We start from the raw sequence: 15,872 nt of genomic DNA, 5'->3' as shown, positions 1-15,872 counted from the left end.
AACCAAAACAATTGATTATAGGAGTAAATTAAAACGTTGCTTAAAATTGCATGCTCTATCGGAATCACAAAATAAAAAATTTGGGTTCAGTATTCCTTTAAACATAGAAACATAGAATTTGACGGTAGATAAGAACCAAAAAGACCCATATATTAATTAATTAAATAAGAAAGTGTTAAAGAAGCTAAGGAGTCTAAGCTATATTCTAATATCTTTTATTAAAACAGTTTAATTTGATATAAGTGTGGATCTAAAACATTTGTAGAATCAATCATATAAAATTAGGGACTTCTCCCTTAAAACAATTCTTCTAGTACAGTAATGCTAAAATAGTATCAGATATATTAAATATCTAGTTCATATATTGCTAATATGTGTAACCTCAAATTCACTACAATAAAATCGCAACAAATTATACATGTAAATAACAACAATAGTAGAAAACATGTGCTAAAAACAAACTAGTCCACCTAAGCATAGACAGTTCATAAATAATTTTGTATGGATTCAGATCCAAAGTCTCTATTGAGTCAATACTGGCATATATATTTTTCAAGTTATAGACTGTAGTTTTCCATAATATGTAGCTTATCACTACTTAACTTGTGAATAGTTGTAAGTCAATATAACAAAGTAACAAAGTCTGGCCAAGGGACACTGACCAAATTGACACTTTTTCCTTAGTGCAGGATAATGTGATTTATAGCTTACCAGAATCTTCAGACACTTACTGTGCCCTGCACATATTATGTGCGTTTCTGATAGAAGTAAATAATATGCTTACCGGGAACATCCGACACAGTATTGTGCCTCTTTACAAGCTTTCTATTAGTTACGGTTTTCTTCCTCTGTTATCCGCTATGATGTGCTCAGGACTGATGATCTTAATGTGAAAAACGGCCGTTTGTACTCCCTGTACTTGACAGTTCTCAAGATCCTGCAGGGAGAGTCCTTTAGAGATGTTATTATACCGAAATGAAATCCTCAGCTTTGTAGTAATCTGCTAATAACGTCAACGCGTTTCGCCCTGGTGTGGGCTTTGTCAAGACGTATCTGTTGTGTGTGGTTGTGGACTTTTAAATATCCCTCCTCTTCTGTTTATTGGTTGAGTAAGCTTCACATCATCGTCATTTTATTTAAGGTGGTAATACTTTTTCTTTTAAGATGGTAATGGTTGATTCTGAATATCTCTATGCGTTTTCTTTGTTTATGATTAAGTTACACCTATATCTTTGCAGCACCAAAAAGTCCCATCAAGTCTACCCATATTACATGTTACTGTTTTCTTGGGATAGCCTTATGCTTCAAAATGTGTGGGCTGCAAAGTTTTCATTTCACAAGTGTTGTAAATATACTTTTTTGATGTTAAATTTTAAACAAGTAGTTACAAGAAATTTGGTGATTTACCTGCTTAAATCTACAGAGCAAATTCAATTTCTCACACAAAAATAAAAAATAATATTAAAGTTGATCAGCTCTATAAGTTTTATCTCTTTACAAGATTTTAATTTTATAGCATATTTGGCTAATTACTTTTATATTATAGGGCTAGATTAAATGTGGCGCATCAAAGTTAGCCCTGGTCACAATAAGCAATATTGTGAATGCGCTAACTTGCGTACATATTACGCAAGTTTATGAAAGTAAACAGCACAAACAAAATATTTATTACGATTTATTCCTGTGTAAATTACATACAAATTTAACTTTTTTGTTAAAATACGAATTTTGGTGAAGAATTTTGTTACGATTTTCGATACACCTTAACAATACAATTTTCCCTGCTTATTTTTGTGTGAATGGTTCAAATATTTGTTTTGTATGATGTTTAAAATACGAATTTTATTGTAAACTTTTCATATAAAAATGCAGTATACGCCCCTTAGCGAGACACCGTGTTTTAGATCATTCCACCAGGGAAATAGAAGGACTGGCAAGCATTCTTTAGTAATCTCGCCAGCCCAGAGAGCTTTCAATCATTGAGCCCCTAGTGTAAAGTGTAAGCGGTTGCACCAAGTACAACATAAGTACATTAAAATAAAGTGTTACACTCATATATACACTATCTGATAAAAAATATTTCTATACATATTAAAAAAAAATGTATAATGGTTAAAAGATATATAGTATATATGTCAAGGTATTTAACTAGAAAGGATGTATGTATATATATATATATATATTTATATATATATATATATATATATAAATATGTATGCATATATATATATAGTATATATATATATATATATATATATATATATATATATATATATATATATAGGGGCCGATTTATCAAGGGCTGAACGGCCCCTGATGCCCCTGTTTCCGAAACAGCAGTTATGAAGCAGCGGTCTTAAGACAGCTTCTCCTTAACTGGGCCGCCTGCTCTCATACGATCGGGCTGATTGACACCCTCTGCTAGCAGCAGATTGGCCTCAAATCTGCAGGGGGCAGCATTGCACAAGCAGTTCACAAAAACTTGCAATGATAAATGCCGACAGCGTATGCTGTCGACATTCATCGATGTCTGTCGGGCATGATCTGCTTGCGGATCATGTCGGACAGACCAATGATAAATCGGCCCCATAGAGTGTGTGTATATGTATGTACTGTATCTAAATGTTTATGTGTTTATAGGTGTTTATATGCATATACAAACACATATACACATATGAAAACATATATATATTTATATATAAAACACGGAAGGGAACTGCACTCTCATACCGGACCGGGTACACATCCTATGACCCTGCAACATGCTCAGCCCTGGGTGCCACTGGCACTCACAGGAAGCCGTGCTGTCCCCAGAGCCACAAGCAGTTAACCCCAGACAGGTCTGGGTGCAAGAACCATAGGGAAAATTACAAAACAAATTAATACAACACACAGAGAAAACCCAGCACTCACTTACAAGCTCTCAGCTAAGATTTAAAAGCAAAACTGGAAAGGTTAGTCACCGCATCTGGCCAAATGGGACAAGCTCAGGTACCACGTCAAGGTCCTTTCCAATACCTGAGACCCTAAAACAGCCACACAATGCAAGATTTCAAATCCAAACAAACTGAAAACAAAAAAAGGGTGCACAGGAATATGTAATCACCCTAGACATATACAAAACACGGAAGGGAACTGCACTCTCATACCGGACCGGGTACACATCCTATGACCCTGCAACATGCTCAGCCCTGGGTGCCACTGGCACTCACAGGAAGCTGTGCTGTCCCCAGAGCCACAAGCAGTTAACCCCAGACAGGTCTGGATGCAAGAACCATAGGGAAAATTACAAAACAAATTAATACAACACACAGAGAAAACCCAGCACTCACTTACAAGCTCTCAGCTAAGATTTAAAAGCAAAACTGGAAAGGTTAGTCACCGCATCTGGCCAAATGGGACAAGCTCAGGTACCACGTCAAGGTCCTTTCCAATACCTGAGACCCTAAAACAGCCACACAATGCAAGCTTTCAAATCCAAACAAACTGAAAACAAAAAAAGGGTGCACAGGAATATGTAATCACCCTAGACATATACAAAACACGGAAGGGAACTGCACTCTCATACCGGACCGGGTACACATCCTATGACCCTGCAACATGCTCAGCCCTGGGTGCCACTGGCACTCACAGGAAGCTGTGCTGTCCCCAGAGCCACAAGCAGTTAACCCCAGACAGGTCTGGGTGCAAGAACCATAGGGAAAATTACAAAACAAATTAATACAACACACAGAGAAAACCAAGCACTCACTTACAAGCTCTCAGCTAAGATTTAAAAGCAAAACTGGAGAGGTTAGTTACCGCATCTGGCCAAATGGGACAAGCTCAGGTACCACGTCAAGGTCCTTTCCAATACCTGAGACCCTAAAACAGCCACACAATACAGTGTATATATATATATATATATATATATATATATATATATGTGAGTATTTATGTGAACAGTGAATTGGCACGTGTTTTTTTTTCTTCTAAAATGAACGACTAAAGGCTGTGCTAAAGAGTCCCCACCTGGACCACCACAACGCACCCTGAAGGCTCGCCGGAAACAAGGGGCATCAAGTTCCATATAGAGCTTGATAAATCGGCCTCTTTGTATCAGTCAGAGGACAGAAGAAAGAAGATAGTAAGGTGTTTTTAGTTAGTTGTCTTCTAAATGAAAGGATCACTTAATGCAGTAGAATTTCATAATTAACAAGTGCATACTAAAAAGACAATGATTTAACACCTACTCTGAATTTCAAATAAACAGTAGATTTTTTTTCTGACAAATTTATTTTTTCTCCCATTTTCTGGCCCCCTGTATCATGTGACAGACATCAGCCAATCACAGACTAGCATACGTATACCCTGTGAGTTTGTGCACATGCTCAGTAGGATCTTGCTCCCCAGAAAGTGTGTATATAAAAAGACTGGGCAAAATTTGATAATGGAAGTAAATTGGAAAGTGTCTTAAAACTGCATACTCTATCCAAATCATAAAATGTTATTTTGACTTGAGGTATAAAAAAGCACAGGTGCATAATTACTTGCTATTTATTTTGTAAAAGTTCAACAAAAGTTGCATTAAATGTTTTCTATATGTGCTATATACAGTAGCGGCTCCTCTATATGTGCACAGGCGCAAGTGAACCCTCTGAGAGGAAAAAGCACAAAACAAAAAAAAAAACCTTTTTGGCTAAATAAATATAATTTTTCCAATAGCACCTCTATTAAAAAGAATATATATTTATTCAACCCAAAATGTTCTAGTCAAATTTGCTGTTTTTTCTTCTAGCTATCGCATTGCACGTGCGATAGATAGAAGTTTAGGCTTCAAGCCCATAGCACTTATTTCTTAGTGCCCTGTAGCACCGCCCCCAACCCAGCTCCTAACCTTCCTAACCGCACAGATTTTGCTTTACGAGTGAGAGCCCTGTGATGTCACAGTGAGGGAGGAGGAGCCTGGTCGGAGCAAAACGGAGTCGAAGGCAGCAAGTGAGAGGAGAGGGCAGGCAGTGGGCACATCCAGGGGCGGAACTTCCAGTCCAGGCAGGAGAATGGCGACTTGCTCCAGCGATCAGAGCTAAAAGTAAGTGGGCGGAAGGAGAATGGGAAGCAGCTTGTGCAGTGTATCTGCCACCTGCCTCCTTATAATACCTGTCGGATACTCCTGTCTGTATCATTACCTGACACTACTGTCCTTACCTGGATAGAGTCTGTGACATCAGTCTTATAGGGCTCTGCCTGCCAGCCTCAGTTATCTATACAGCAAGACTTTTATCAGACTCTGACCTAAAACACTGCAATAGTTTTTTTCTAAGGCCCCTTATTCCCTGAGTTCTAAACTTGCCTATGTATGTGCTATTAATCACAGGGACACATTTGTGATACGTGTAAATAGTTCAGTTGCTCTGATAAAACATATAACTCTATCCCTCTCGATTACTCCCTGTCTACAGTGTCAACAACCTACAGAAACCTAAGTTGTGACCAAACGAAAGATAAGTGAAATTATATTTCCTTAAGAGAGAAAGAGAGAAAGAGAGAGAGAAAGCGAACCCCCATTTGAATAACCTACAAGCCGCCACTGGCTATATATCATGTTTTCATATAGCTGATAAACAAAGTAATTATATAAAATAAATACTCTGATATTGATAACAAGCAAAACACACAAGCTCTCATTTTAACATTGATTTGTGTTCTGTACGTTCCCTCAGTTATCCATCTTATCAACTGTTTTTTTTTACTGTTGGTGAAAGAGTGATTGATTTTTTACTAAGCACACACCAGTAGCCCTCTGTGATTCCTCTAGTATCTTGACTTGTGGCTAAAAATATAGGGGCAAGATTACATATGCAGCGTCGCCCGCAAAAGCCGGCGACACCGTTTGTTATGCGGTTTTGGTATCACATATACAGCACTGCATATAAATGTGGCGCGTATATTTCACCTGTCGCCCGCAAATTTTACTCTTATAAGCTAACATAGAACCGAGTTGCAAATGGGTATCACATATTCAGTGCAAGGACTTACGCGGACAAAATTGAGAAATTTTACTCCATTTTCACGTCGCCACACATAGGCAGGCGCAGCAGGACTTGCGCTGAGTATGTGAGCACTGTAACTCCCTGAAAATAGCAACTAATACCTAACGTATGCGCAATACGTATCTAGTGCCTGAAAATAACTAACACCTAACACATGCGCAATATCTATCTACCTGTCAACCGCCAACCCCCAGCGCAATAACTAATAAACTATATTAACCCCTAATCCGCCAATCCCCACATTGCAAAACATCTAATTAACCTATTAACCCCTAATCCGCTACCCCCCACAACACTATATACCTAATAAAGTGATTAACCCCTAAATCGCCATCACCCCACAACACAATATACCTTAATAAACTATTAACCCCTAATCCACCATTCACCCATATCGCAAAGTACCTATTAAAACTATTAACCCCTAAGCTGCCATCCCCCACCAACCCAATAAACTTAATTAACCTATTAACCCCTAATCCGCCATTAACCCACATCTCAACAAACCTAATAAATCTATTAACCCCTAATCCACCAAACCTCCACAACACAAATAACTAATTAAATTACTAAACCCCCTAACCTAACACCCCCAAACCTAACACCCCCTAAATTAACCCCAATTACCTAAATTAAAAAATACTAAGTTACAAACAATTAAAATAAAAAAGATAACATTTCTTAAAAATAAAAAAACTAAGATTAAATTAATCTAAGATTACAAAAAATTAAAAAATTCTAACATTACATATAACAATAAACCAAATTATCAAAAATTAAAAAATTAAAACTAATCCCTATGAAAATAAAAAAAGCCCCCCAAAATAAAAACACCCCCTAATCTAATGCTAAACTACCAATAGCCCTTAAAAGGGACTTTTGTAGGGGACATTACCCATTGCCCCTAAAGGGGCATTTGTATGGGCATTGTCCTTAAAAGGGCATTCAGCTCTTTTTCAAAGGCCCATTAAGTCCCTAATCTAAAAAAAAATATATATATATTTTTTTTTTTTTAAAAAGGCTGTCAAACCCCCAGAAAGATAGATACTCACGGTTCCTGAAGCCTGGCAGTGAAGTCTTCTTCCAAGCGGTGATATCTTCTATCTTCTTCCAGGAACAAGCCGGTGCGGAGAGGAGTGCAGACTGGTGACCGTAAAACTGAAGACCGGCGACGGCGGAACTGAAGACCGGCGACGGCAGAGCGTGGAGATCCTCTTCATATGATCACTGCCGCACACTGAGGATTGAACTCAAGGTACGTGTTGAAATATGGTGTACCTTGCATTCCTATTGGCTGATATGAGTCTTCAAATTCAAATCAGCCAATAAGATAAGAGCTACTGAAATCCTATTGACTGTTTATGTGTCGGGTTTATTTTTAGGAGGCGGGTTAGACTTTTACGTGAGATCTGACATTTTTTTTATTTTCTAAAGTTTCTAAAGTGCCTAAGTCACTGGCGACTCCAGAAATTTGTATTTACGCTAATTTCTGGACATCTCTAGTTTATCCGACTTACAGCACTTTATGAACTGCCCGCAGGGTTTATGTGATACCCTGAGTTGCGCTGAAGCTTGAGCCGCATATGTAATCTCGTCCTAGATGTGCACATTTAATTAGATATAAATGCAGGCAGGCTAATTGGCTTGTTGGGCATTATCTAACCCTAACCAAATGGCTTTAAAATGACATAATGGTGAGTACAAAGCAAGAAAATAAACATTCAAATGTGAATGGACAGAGCTGTTTGAGCTTACCTTATGGGACACACAGGGCACATCCCCTTATAGCTTTTCACAAGAGACACTTCCTTTATAAAGAATAGAAAATTGTCCACCTAAAAATAATTAATCAAGCAGTTACTATTAAAACTATATTTATTTTTCTTTTAGTAGAAATGAAATTGTTATGCTAGTTGTAGGCTTGCTATGTCCTTGGACACTTGGCAAGAAAGTAAGTTGTTTTTTTATTTCTCTACTCGACCTTGAATACCTAGCGCAAAACGTTTGGTTTATAACACTTTTTTGTCTGTTCAGCAACACAACTACATTAGGGGAACAAATTCTTATTATGACTAATACATATTTGTTTAGTATGTTTTTTTACAATATTCAGGGAAGCACATACATCCCTGTTTTGTCAAAAGAGTATAGAAAGACTGTAGAATCAAGGCTGAGTGCAGATAAACTGTACAGAGATAGGGGTCTATCTATCAAGCTCCGAATGGAGCTTGATGCCCGTGTTTCTGGGGAGCCTGCAGGCTCACCAGAAACAGCAGTTATGAGGCAGCGGTCACAAAGACCGCTGCTCCATAACCTGTCCGCCTGCTCAGAGCAGGTGGACAGACATCGCCGGAAATTAACCCGATCGAGTATGATCGGGTTGATTGACACCCCCTACTGGCGGCCCATTGGCCGCGAGTCTGCAGGGGGAGGCATGGCACCAGCAGCTCTTGTGAGCTGCTGGTGCAATGCTGAATACGGTAAGCGTATTGCTCGCCGTATTCAGCGAGATCTGGCAGACCTGATCCGCACTGTCGGATCAGGTCCGCCAGACTTTGATAAATTGGGGCCATAGACTGAATATAGTGAAAAACTGAGGGAGATAAAACTGAGGCTAAGAAAAAAAACTGAAGCTTGATGAAAACTGAGAGCAGATTGATTCTTGTTAGAAGATCAGAGCAGATTAATGTATGATTCAAGATAAACAGACTGTATTCAGTATCAACCTGTGCACACAAGCTCTGTGGGAATATACTTGTGCCCAGAATCTGTTGGAATGAGATCTCGCTGAAAAGTCTTCTACAAAGTTTTTGTCACCTCATAAGATGAAATTCTTTCTTTGTGCTATTACTGTGATCTACTGACCTGCCAGTATATGCTTCACAAACTGCATGTAATTAAAGCTAATTATTGACGTTAGGGTCTGTGAAACACTGAATGCAGGAACAGATACACAGAACAATAAAAGTCTTTTTGAAAGCTTTACTGATTGATAGGCAAACAGTTGGTAGTAGACATGTGAATGGCGAAAAAATTCGGTTCGGTTCGGATCGATTCAGATTTTTTCGAATTTTGGTTCGGAGCGATTCGAATTCGGAAAAATTTGAATCAATTCGGTTCGGATTTGTTTCGGATTCATTTGGATTCGAATAAATTTGGTTTGGATTTGTTTCGGATTCATTCGGATTCGAATAAATTCGTCTGGATTCGGTTCGGTTCGGTAATTCAGAATTTCGGTAAGTGTTAGGTGGGATTAGACTAGTATTATGTACTGTACATTAGGTGTAACCCATAGCAGAGTGATATAACCTAATATACTGTACAATACTAGTGTAATCCATGGCCATCCGAATCTACCGAATAAATCCGAATAAATCCGAATAACTCTGAAGTAATTCGGATTTATTCGGTAGATTCTGCACTATTTTAATTCGGAGATTCGGTTCGATACAAATCTCCGAATTTGCAGAATTTTCCGAATTTCCGAATCAAACCGAACCGAATTGCACATGTCTAGTTGGTAGTTCAAACTGAAGATTACAGAAACAGCACGTTTGAACATAAGCCTTATGGGAATCACTAAAGTACAAAACAAGATTCAGAATACTTTAAGTAGTTTGCAGTAACTAAGTCTAATAGACACTGGTGCTTGAATTGAACCGTAAAGGGTGAGGTTGACACAGAATACCTGATAGGCACAGCTGGTTTGAGGAAGGCTGTCAGTGGAATGATAGACACAGATGTCTCAGCAGGCACAGGATACTCAGTGGGTGTTGTTGGTGAGACTTTCACAAGAAACCAAATAGGTACTGCAGGCACGGCTGGTTTGAGGAAGGCTGTCACTGGTATGGCAGACACAGGATATTCAGCAGGCACAGGATACCCAGTGGGTACTCTTGGTGAGACTGTTACGGAATAGCAGATAGATACAGCAGTCACAGCTTCAGGAACAAGGTGAGCATACACTGGAATCAGGTTATTCTGCTTGGCTTTCAGGATCCAGGTGAGCTGAGCATATGTAGGTGCGAGGTGAATACTTGGTCTCTGGAGCAAGGTAAGCATACACAGGTATCAGGAATGTATACGTGGTGTCTGGAGCAAGGTGAGTATACACAGGTATCAGGCATGTATACGTGGTGTCTGGAGCAAGGTGAGTATAAACAGGTATCAGGCATGTATACGTGGTGTCTGGAGCAAAGTGATCATATGCAGATGCAAGGTAAGTATGCTTGGTCTCTGGAGCAAGGATAGCATACACAGGTATCAGATAAGTATTCTTGGTCTCAGGAGCAAGGTGAGCATACACAGGTATCAGGTAAGTATGCTTTGGTCTCAGGAGCAAGGTGAGCATACACAGGTATAAAGTAAGTATGCTTTGGTCTCAGGAGCAAGGTGAGCATACACAGGTATCAGGTAAGTATGCTTTGGTCACAGGAGCAAGATGAACAAGGTAGGTAAGGCAATAAATCAGCCCAGAGTGATGGGCTGGGTGAGTTTTTATAGCAACTCCCACACGTGAGTCCTCCACGTGGGAGTTCCTATAATTAGTACATGGCCCCTTTAAATCTAGGCAGAGCGTGGCCACGCACTTCTAGAGATTTCAGCAGCAGCTGTGTGTATATACCTATACCTGCATATATATTCCTATGTATAGATATGTATTTTACATGGACAGTATAGCATATATATTGCGATGGCAGTGAAACAAACATGTTCTATATTAATAAAATGTTTATTACAGTTTGTTTGCAATATTATAAATATAACACGTTCAGAACAGTGAGAATTTATACTGGAAATAAAGAAATAAAACTAGAAAGTCACAGCTACTTTCTTCTATGAAATATTAATATCACGAACATGAAATCTTTTTCCTAAAAAAAGATAAAAAACACCCCAAAAGCAAAAAACACTATTTTTAAAAGCATGGCTATAATTTAAATACATATTATAGCATTATACAATAAAATATATATAAAAAAAAACATTTTATAAATATGTACAATGTATCCACAATACCACAGCTACTATAGGCGTATTATTGATGTCCTTGTTTCACTTTTGTATTGTAACAAAAGGGGTTAAGTTTCGGTTGACACATGTAAATTATATTGCCATACAATACTGTGTCATTACTACTTCAATGTAGATGTTGCTTTGAATATATAGAGAGCATCGCCACCCACCGAGATGTATAGTAAAATGCCTCTCTGCCTTCAGATACTGATGTCAGCAGTTTTGAATATTTTACCGGTAATCTTGATCCTACAATGGATCCCTTTCAAATATATTGCCACATTGTAAATGTTTTAAAAATCAAGGCACTAAAGAGAATGTCATCTAAATAAATTATCAGATGAATTTGACTCTCTAGGCCAGGCTATTAGTAGTTTGAGTGAAGATCCAAGGGATCAAAGAGAGTCCAAAAGGGAGGCAGGTGGTCTCACCAAAAGAAGCAAAGATACCTCCTTTGGTCCATATAAATAGGGACTGTCAGGTAGGAATCTGTTTAATCTAGGCAAACCAACTAATCTTTGTCTAGAAGAAAATCAAACAGAATGCAATTGCCTTCTATTTTGAAATGTTGGTGTGCAAAAAAATCTATGAGTACACTTGAAATGGTTTAACATACCTAAGTACCTAAGATTATGGTTAACCAATTTTAGAAAACTGTTTTAAATCTGCCACCCAAACTTTTTAGAGAAAAAAGGGTGAGGTGTTACCTTTAGTGAAGGGGAATTTTCATGGTCTCTAACTGTGCGTCTTCATGGATTCCAGGATCCTCTTCTAGTTGGGTAGACGGCTTATGTTGTGTCTTAAGTAGTGGCTTTGCAAGCTTGTCCAAAAAAGGTGATTAGGGGATTAATTTTCATTAATGCCATCTGTGACGAACCAAGGTTATCCAACCCTGCGCCAGTCACTTATTTGGCACAGAAAGGGTTATCAGACCCCTTCTACTCTCACTGATAGGTCACAATCTAGCCACACCAGGCCAGCTTGTGATTTAGTTCAGTGGGTGCAAGGGTTAACAACCCTCTCCAGTCTGTACTAGACGTAAAAGAAATGAATCTGAATGACTTAAATTAGGTTTTGGAGATGCGCACACCATCCTTGATAAAGCTTCTTGCGAAACGTACGTTGGATTTACCGCTTTTTGGCATCTTTCCAAGTATCTGCACACCAATAAGAAGAGCAACAGTTACTGGACTTTCTGGGGAAGGTTGTGTGGTTCAGTTTCTGCACTCCTTACCACGGTTTCTGGTATCTTGTTAAGCTCATATTGAGCAATTACTACATTGTATTGCCTAACTTATTGTAAAAGGTGTTTATAGCAGGTCTTGAGATGCTATTTTATATATTGTATTTTAATAAATTCTTTTATTCGAACAACTGGTACATGAATCTGTTTACCCAACAGTATAAAAGTGGGTGTGCACTTTTACCTGATCTTGGCTATAGCTCCACCGCATGTGAGTAACCATTTTCACAGACACAAGTTTTGTATTGCAACAAATTTACAGAATTACGCTATGTGGCATATTTTCTCTTTTTTATGAGGATCAAGGGAGATCAAACAGAAGACTGAAGAGTGCCAGGAAGAATCTACATATCATTATATGAACTCTATATACATTTTTTTATGGTTTTATATATATTAGTGGCACCATATATTTTTTCAATTTGTGTTTATTTTATCATATCACACTTATTTCACTTATTTCTTTTTTGTGATACTTTGGTACTTGTTATTGTAAAAGAAATGCCCCAAAACTCCCCTTTAATGCCACCCACACTAAACTAACTACAATATCTCAGCTGCCACCACTTAAAATTTATTAAAGGGAAAATCCTAAGGAAAAACCCAGACTTACACATTAACTCTCTGAGTACAATTTAGCAGAAAAATAACCTAAATTATACAGTTCTAATATTCCAGTCTCTTTCAGTAACGTGGTTCAATTATTAGACAAAGGCCAAACTTAATAAAATAATTATTTATTATGCCAAAAATATTATGAACAATTCATTATTAATAAAAAGTTGGTACAAATAAAATGACACATTAGCAAACAGTGTTTTAAAATAAAAAGGAGAAAACAGATTGAATACTTTCCTAGATTCAAGATCTGTGCCAGGGGCTGGCATGAAGCGATGGGTTCTTACTCTGTAGAACAGCTCCCCTTGTTAGAATGACCAATTTCAGTGTTAACACACAAGACCCTTATACCTTTCTTCCATAGATCAGGTTGCCTGACCACACCCTCCTGGGCGGGCTAAGAAACCCCCCTGTCTTTAAACACATATAGGCATTAGACCAATGTCCTTTTAGTGACCTTATCAGTTTCTGTGACTGAGGCCCTGTTTTGCATCATTTATTCTACTGACAATCTAAGTCATAAAACTCTATCATGTGTATCTCTGGAACTAAAAGCTTTGAGTGGCTTTATGACTCAATGTATACACAATAACATCTGGATGAGTGAGCCTTAGAAACTTTTTATGAGGCTCCTGGCACTTCAAAGAAAACACAAACAAACCCAGTACACTGCTATTTTTAAAAAACAAACAACTGTTCTTAGTTCACAACTAAACAGAATTAACCCCTTAGCAGCTACATCCTGAGATATTTGTGACACCATCGTTTTTGTAAAGTAATGTAAAGGTATTCATATGGTTGCTCAATTTTTAAATGTTTGCAAAAAAAAAAAAAAAAAGAGGCCATTATCTTGAGTTCCTTCTTCCATGGAGTACCAAATGTTTGTGGTCTGCGGAGAGAGCCATTTTTGTGTTTCTTAACAAACAAATGACTGCATTAATAATTTTACTTCCACTGGATCTAGCAAAAAGTTATTAGCTATTGTTCTCTGGATAATTCAGATATTTTGTTACAGGCCCTGTGGTGTCAAGCAATTAATCTGGACAACCTTTAGGATATTATTTATTTGTACCAGAGACCTGACAAATGTAATGCTATTCAGGTATATTGCCCGAGTAACAGTGGCGATAATAGGTAGGGAAAGACTGGGTTGCTCAGCCCTGAGGTCAAACCAGACATCTAGGCTTAAAGTTAAAAAAAATAGATAACTAAAGAAAGCATAGCAATATCCAAACAAGTATATAAATGCCCAAAAATGAAAGAATGAAAAAATGTTGGTCAATTGAAACATGAAATGGGATGTTTAACTTAGTGAGGATCAGGAGAAGGCAGGAGTTTTAAACTACTTTTTTCTTCAATATATAGCAAGGATGAACCAATGACTGTACATCTGCAGATCAATGTTCAAAAAACCTTGCAGAAAACATCTAATTAATTGTCTGACACATGATTCTTAAGCAACTAAATCATGTTAAGGTAGATAAAGCTCCAGGGCCAGATGCTATTCTCTCATGGGTACTCAGGGTGCTTAGGCTACACCTAGCAAATCTTTATTTTTATTCAAAACATTGGTGTAAAGCAGATGTGATGCCCATATTTAAAAATGAGCCAAAAGATCAGCCAGAAAGTTACAGATCTGTGAGCTTAACATCTACTATGGGGAAATTATTTGAAAGAACATTAAAGGGACAGTCAAGTCCAAAAAAACTTTCATTTTTCAAATAGGGCATGTAATTTTAAACAACTTTCCAATTTACTTTTATCAACCATTTTGCTTTGTTCTCTTGGTATTCTAGTTGAAAGCAAACCTAGGGAGGCACATATGATAATTTCTAAGCCCTTGAAGGCCGCCTCTATTTTATTTACTTTTCACAGCAGGGGAGAGCAAGCTCATGTAGGCCATATAGATAGCATTGTGATCACACTCGTGGCTAGTGGCAGACACTGCACTAATTGGCTAAAATGCAAGTCAATAGATAATAACTAAAAGTCATGTGATTAGGGGTGGTCAGAAGATGCTTAGATACAAGTTAGTCACAGAAGTATTAATTTTATAACAGTGTTGGTTTTGCAAAACTGGGGAATGGGTTATAAAGGGATTATCTATCTTTTTAAACAAAAAAAATCTGGTGTTGACTGTCCCTTTAAGTTGAAATATCCAGGAATACATTTTGAACAAAAATATTAGTATGAGTCAACATAGGACAGATTATATCACACTAACCTTATTGCATTCTATGAGAAAGTTAGTTGAAGTAAAAATGAGGGTGTTGCAGTGGATGTGATCTATTTAGAATTTGCTAAAGCATTTGATAAAGTTCTACAAATAAGATTATTGTTACAATTGAGAGAGAGGTCAGTTTTGGAGGAAAATTGTTTTACTAGGATTTAAAAATGGCTTAAGGATAAAGTGCAGAGAGTTGTTAATAGAATATTTTAAAATTTGGCAAGAGGGATAAGTGGAGAGCTTCAGGGTTCTGTGCTGGAATCACTTCTCTTTAACCTGTTTATAAACAATCTTGAAAGGGGCTTCAAAAGTTAAGTTTCAGTCCAAAATAATTTTTATTGCTAAAGCAATAGTGCATGCTAACATACACCTTTGACACCATTCCAGTTCCTCTCATTGTCATATACCATATTTCTTTAATTCTGCTGCAAAACTTTTTTTTTCCCGTTATAAACCTTTGTACTAAACCCAATTTTTTTCTTTCATGATTCAGATAGAGCAGGCAATTTTAAGCAACTTTCTAATTTACTCCTATTATCAATTGGTCTTCATTGTCTTGCTATCTTTATTTAAAAAGCAGCAATGTAAAGCTTAGGAGTCAGCCCATTTTAGGTTCAGCACCCTGGGTAGCGTTTGCTTATAGGTGTCTACATTTAGCAAACCAATAAGCAAGAGTAACCCAGGTTCTGAACCAAAAATGGGCTACTCTTAAGCTTTACATGGCTGCTTTTTAAAT

Source organism: Bombina bombina, chromosome 2 (genome assembly GCF_027579735.1).
Source record: "Bombina bombina isolate aBomBom1 chromosome 2, aBomBom1.pri, whole genome shotgun sequence".
NCBI lineage: Eukaryota > Metazoa > Chordata > Amphibia > Anura > Bombinatoridae > Bombina > Bombina bombina.
Note: the sequence above shows the minus strand (reverse complement) of the source record.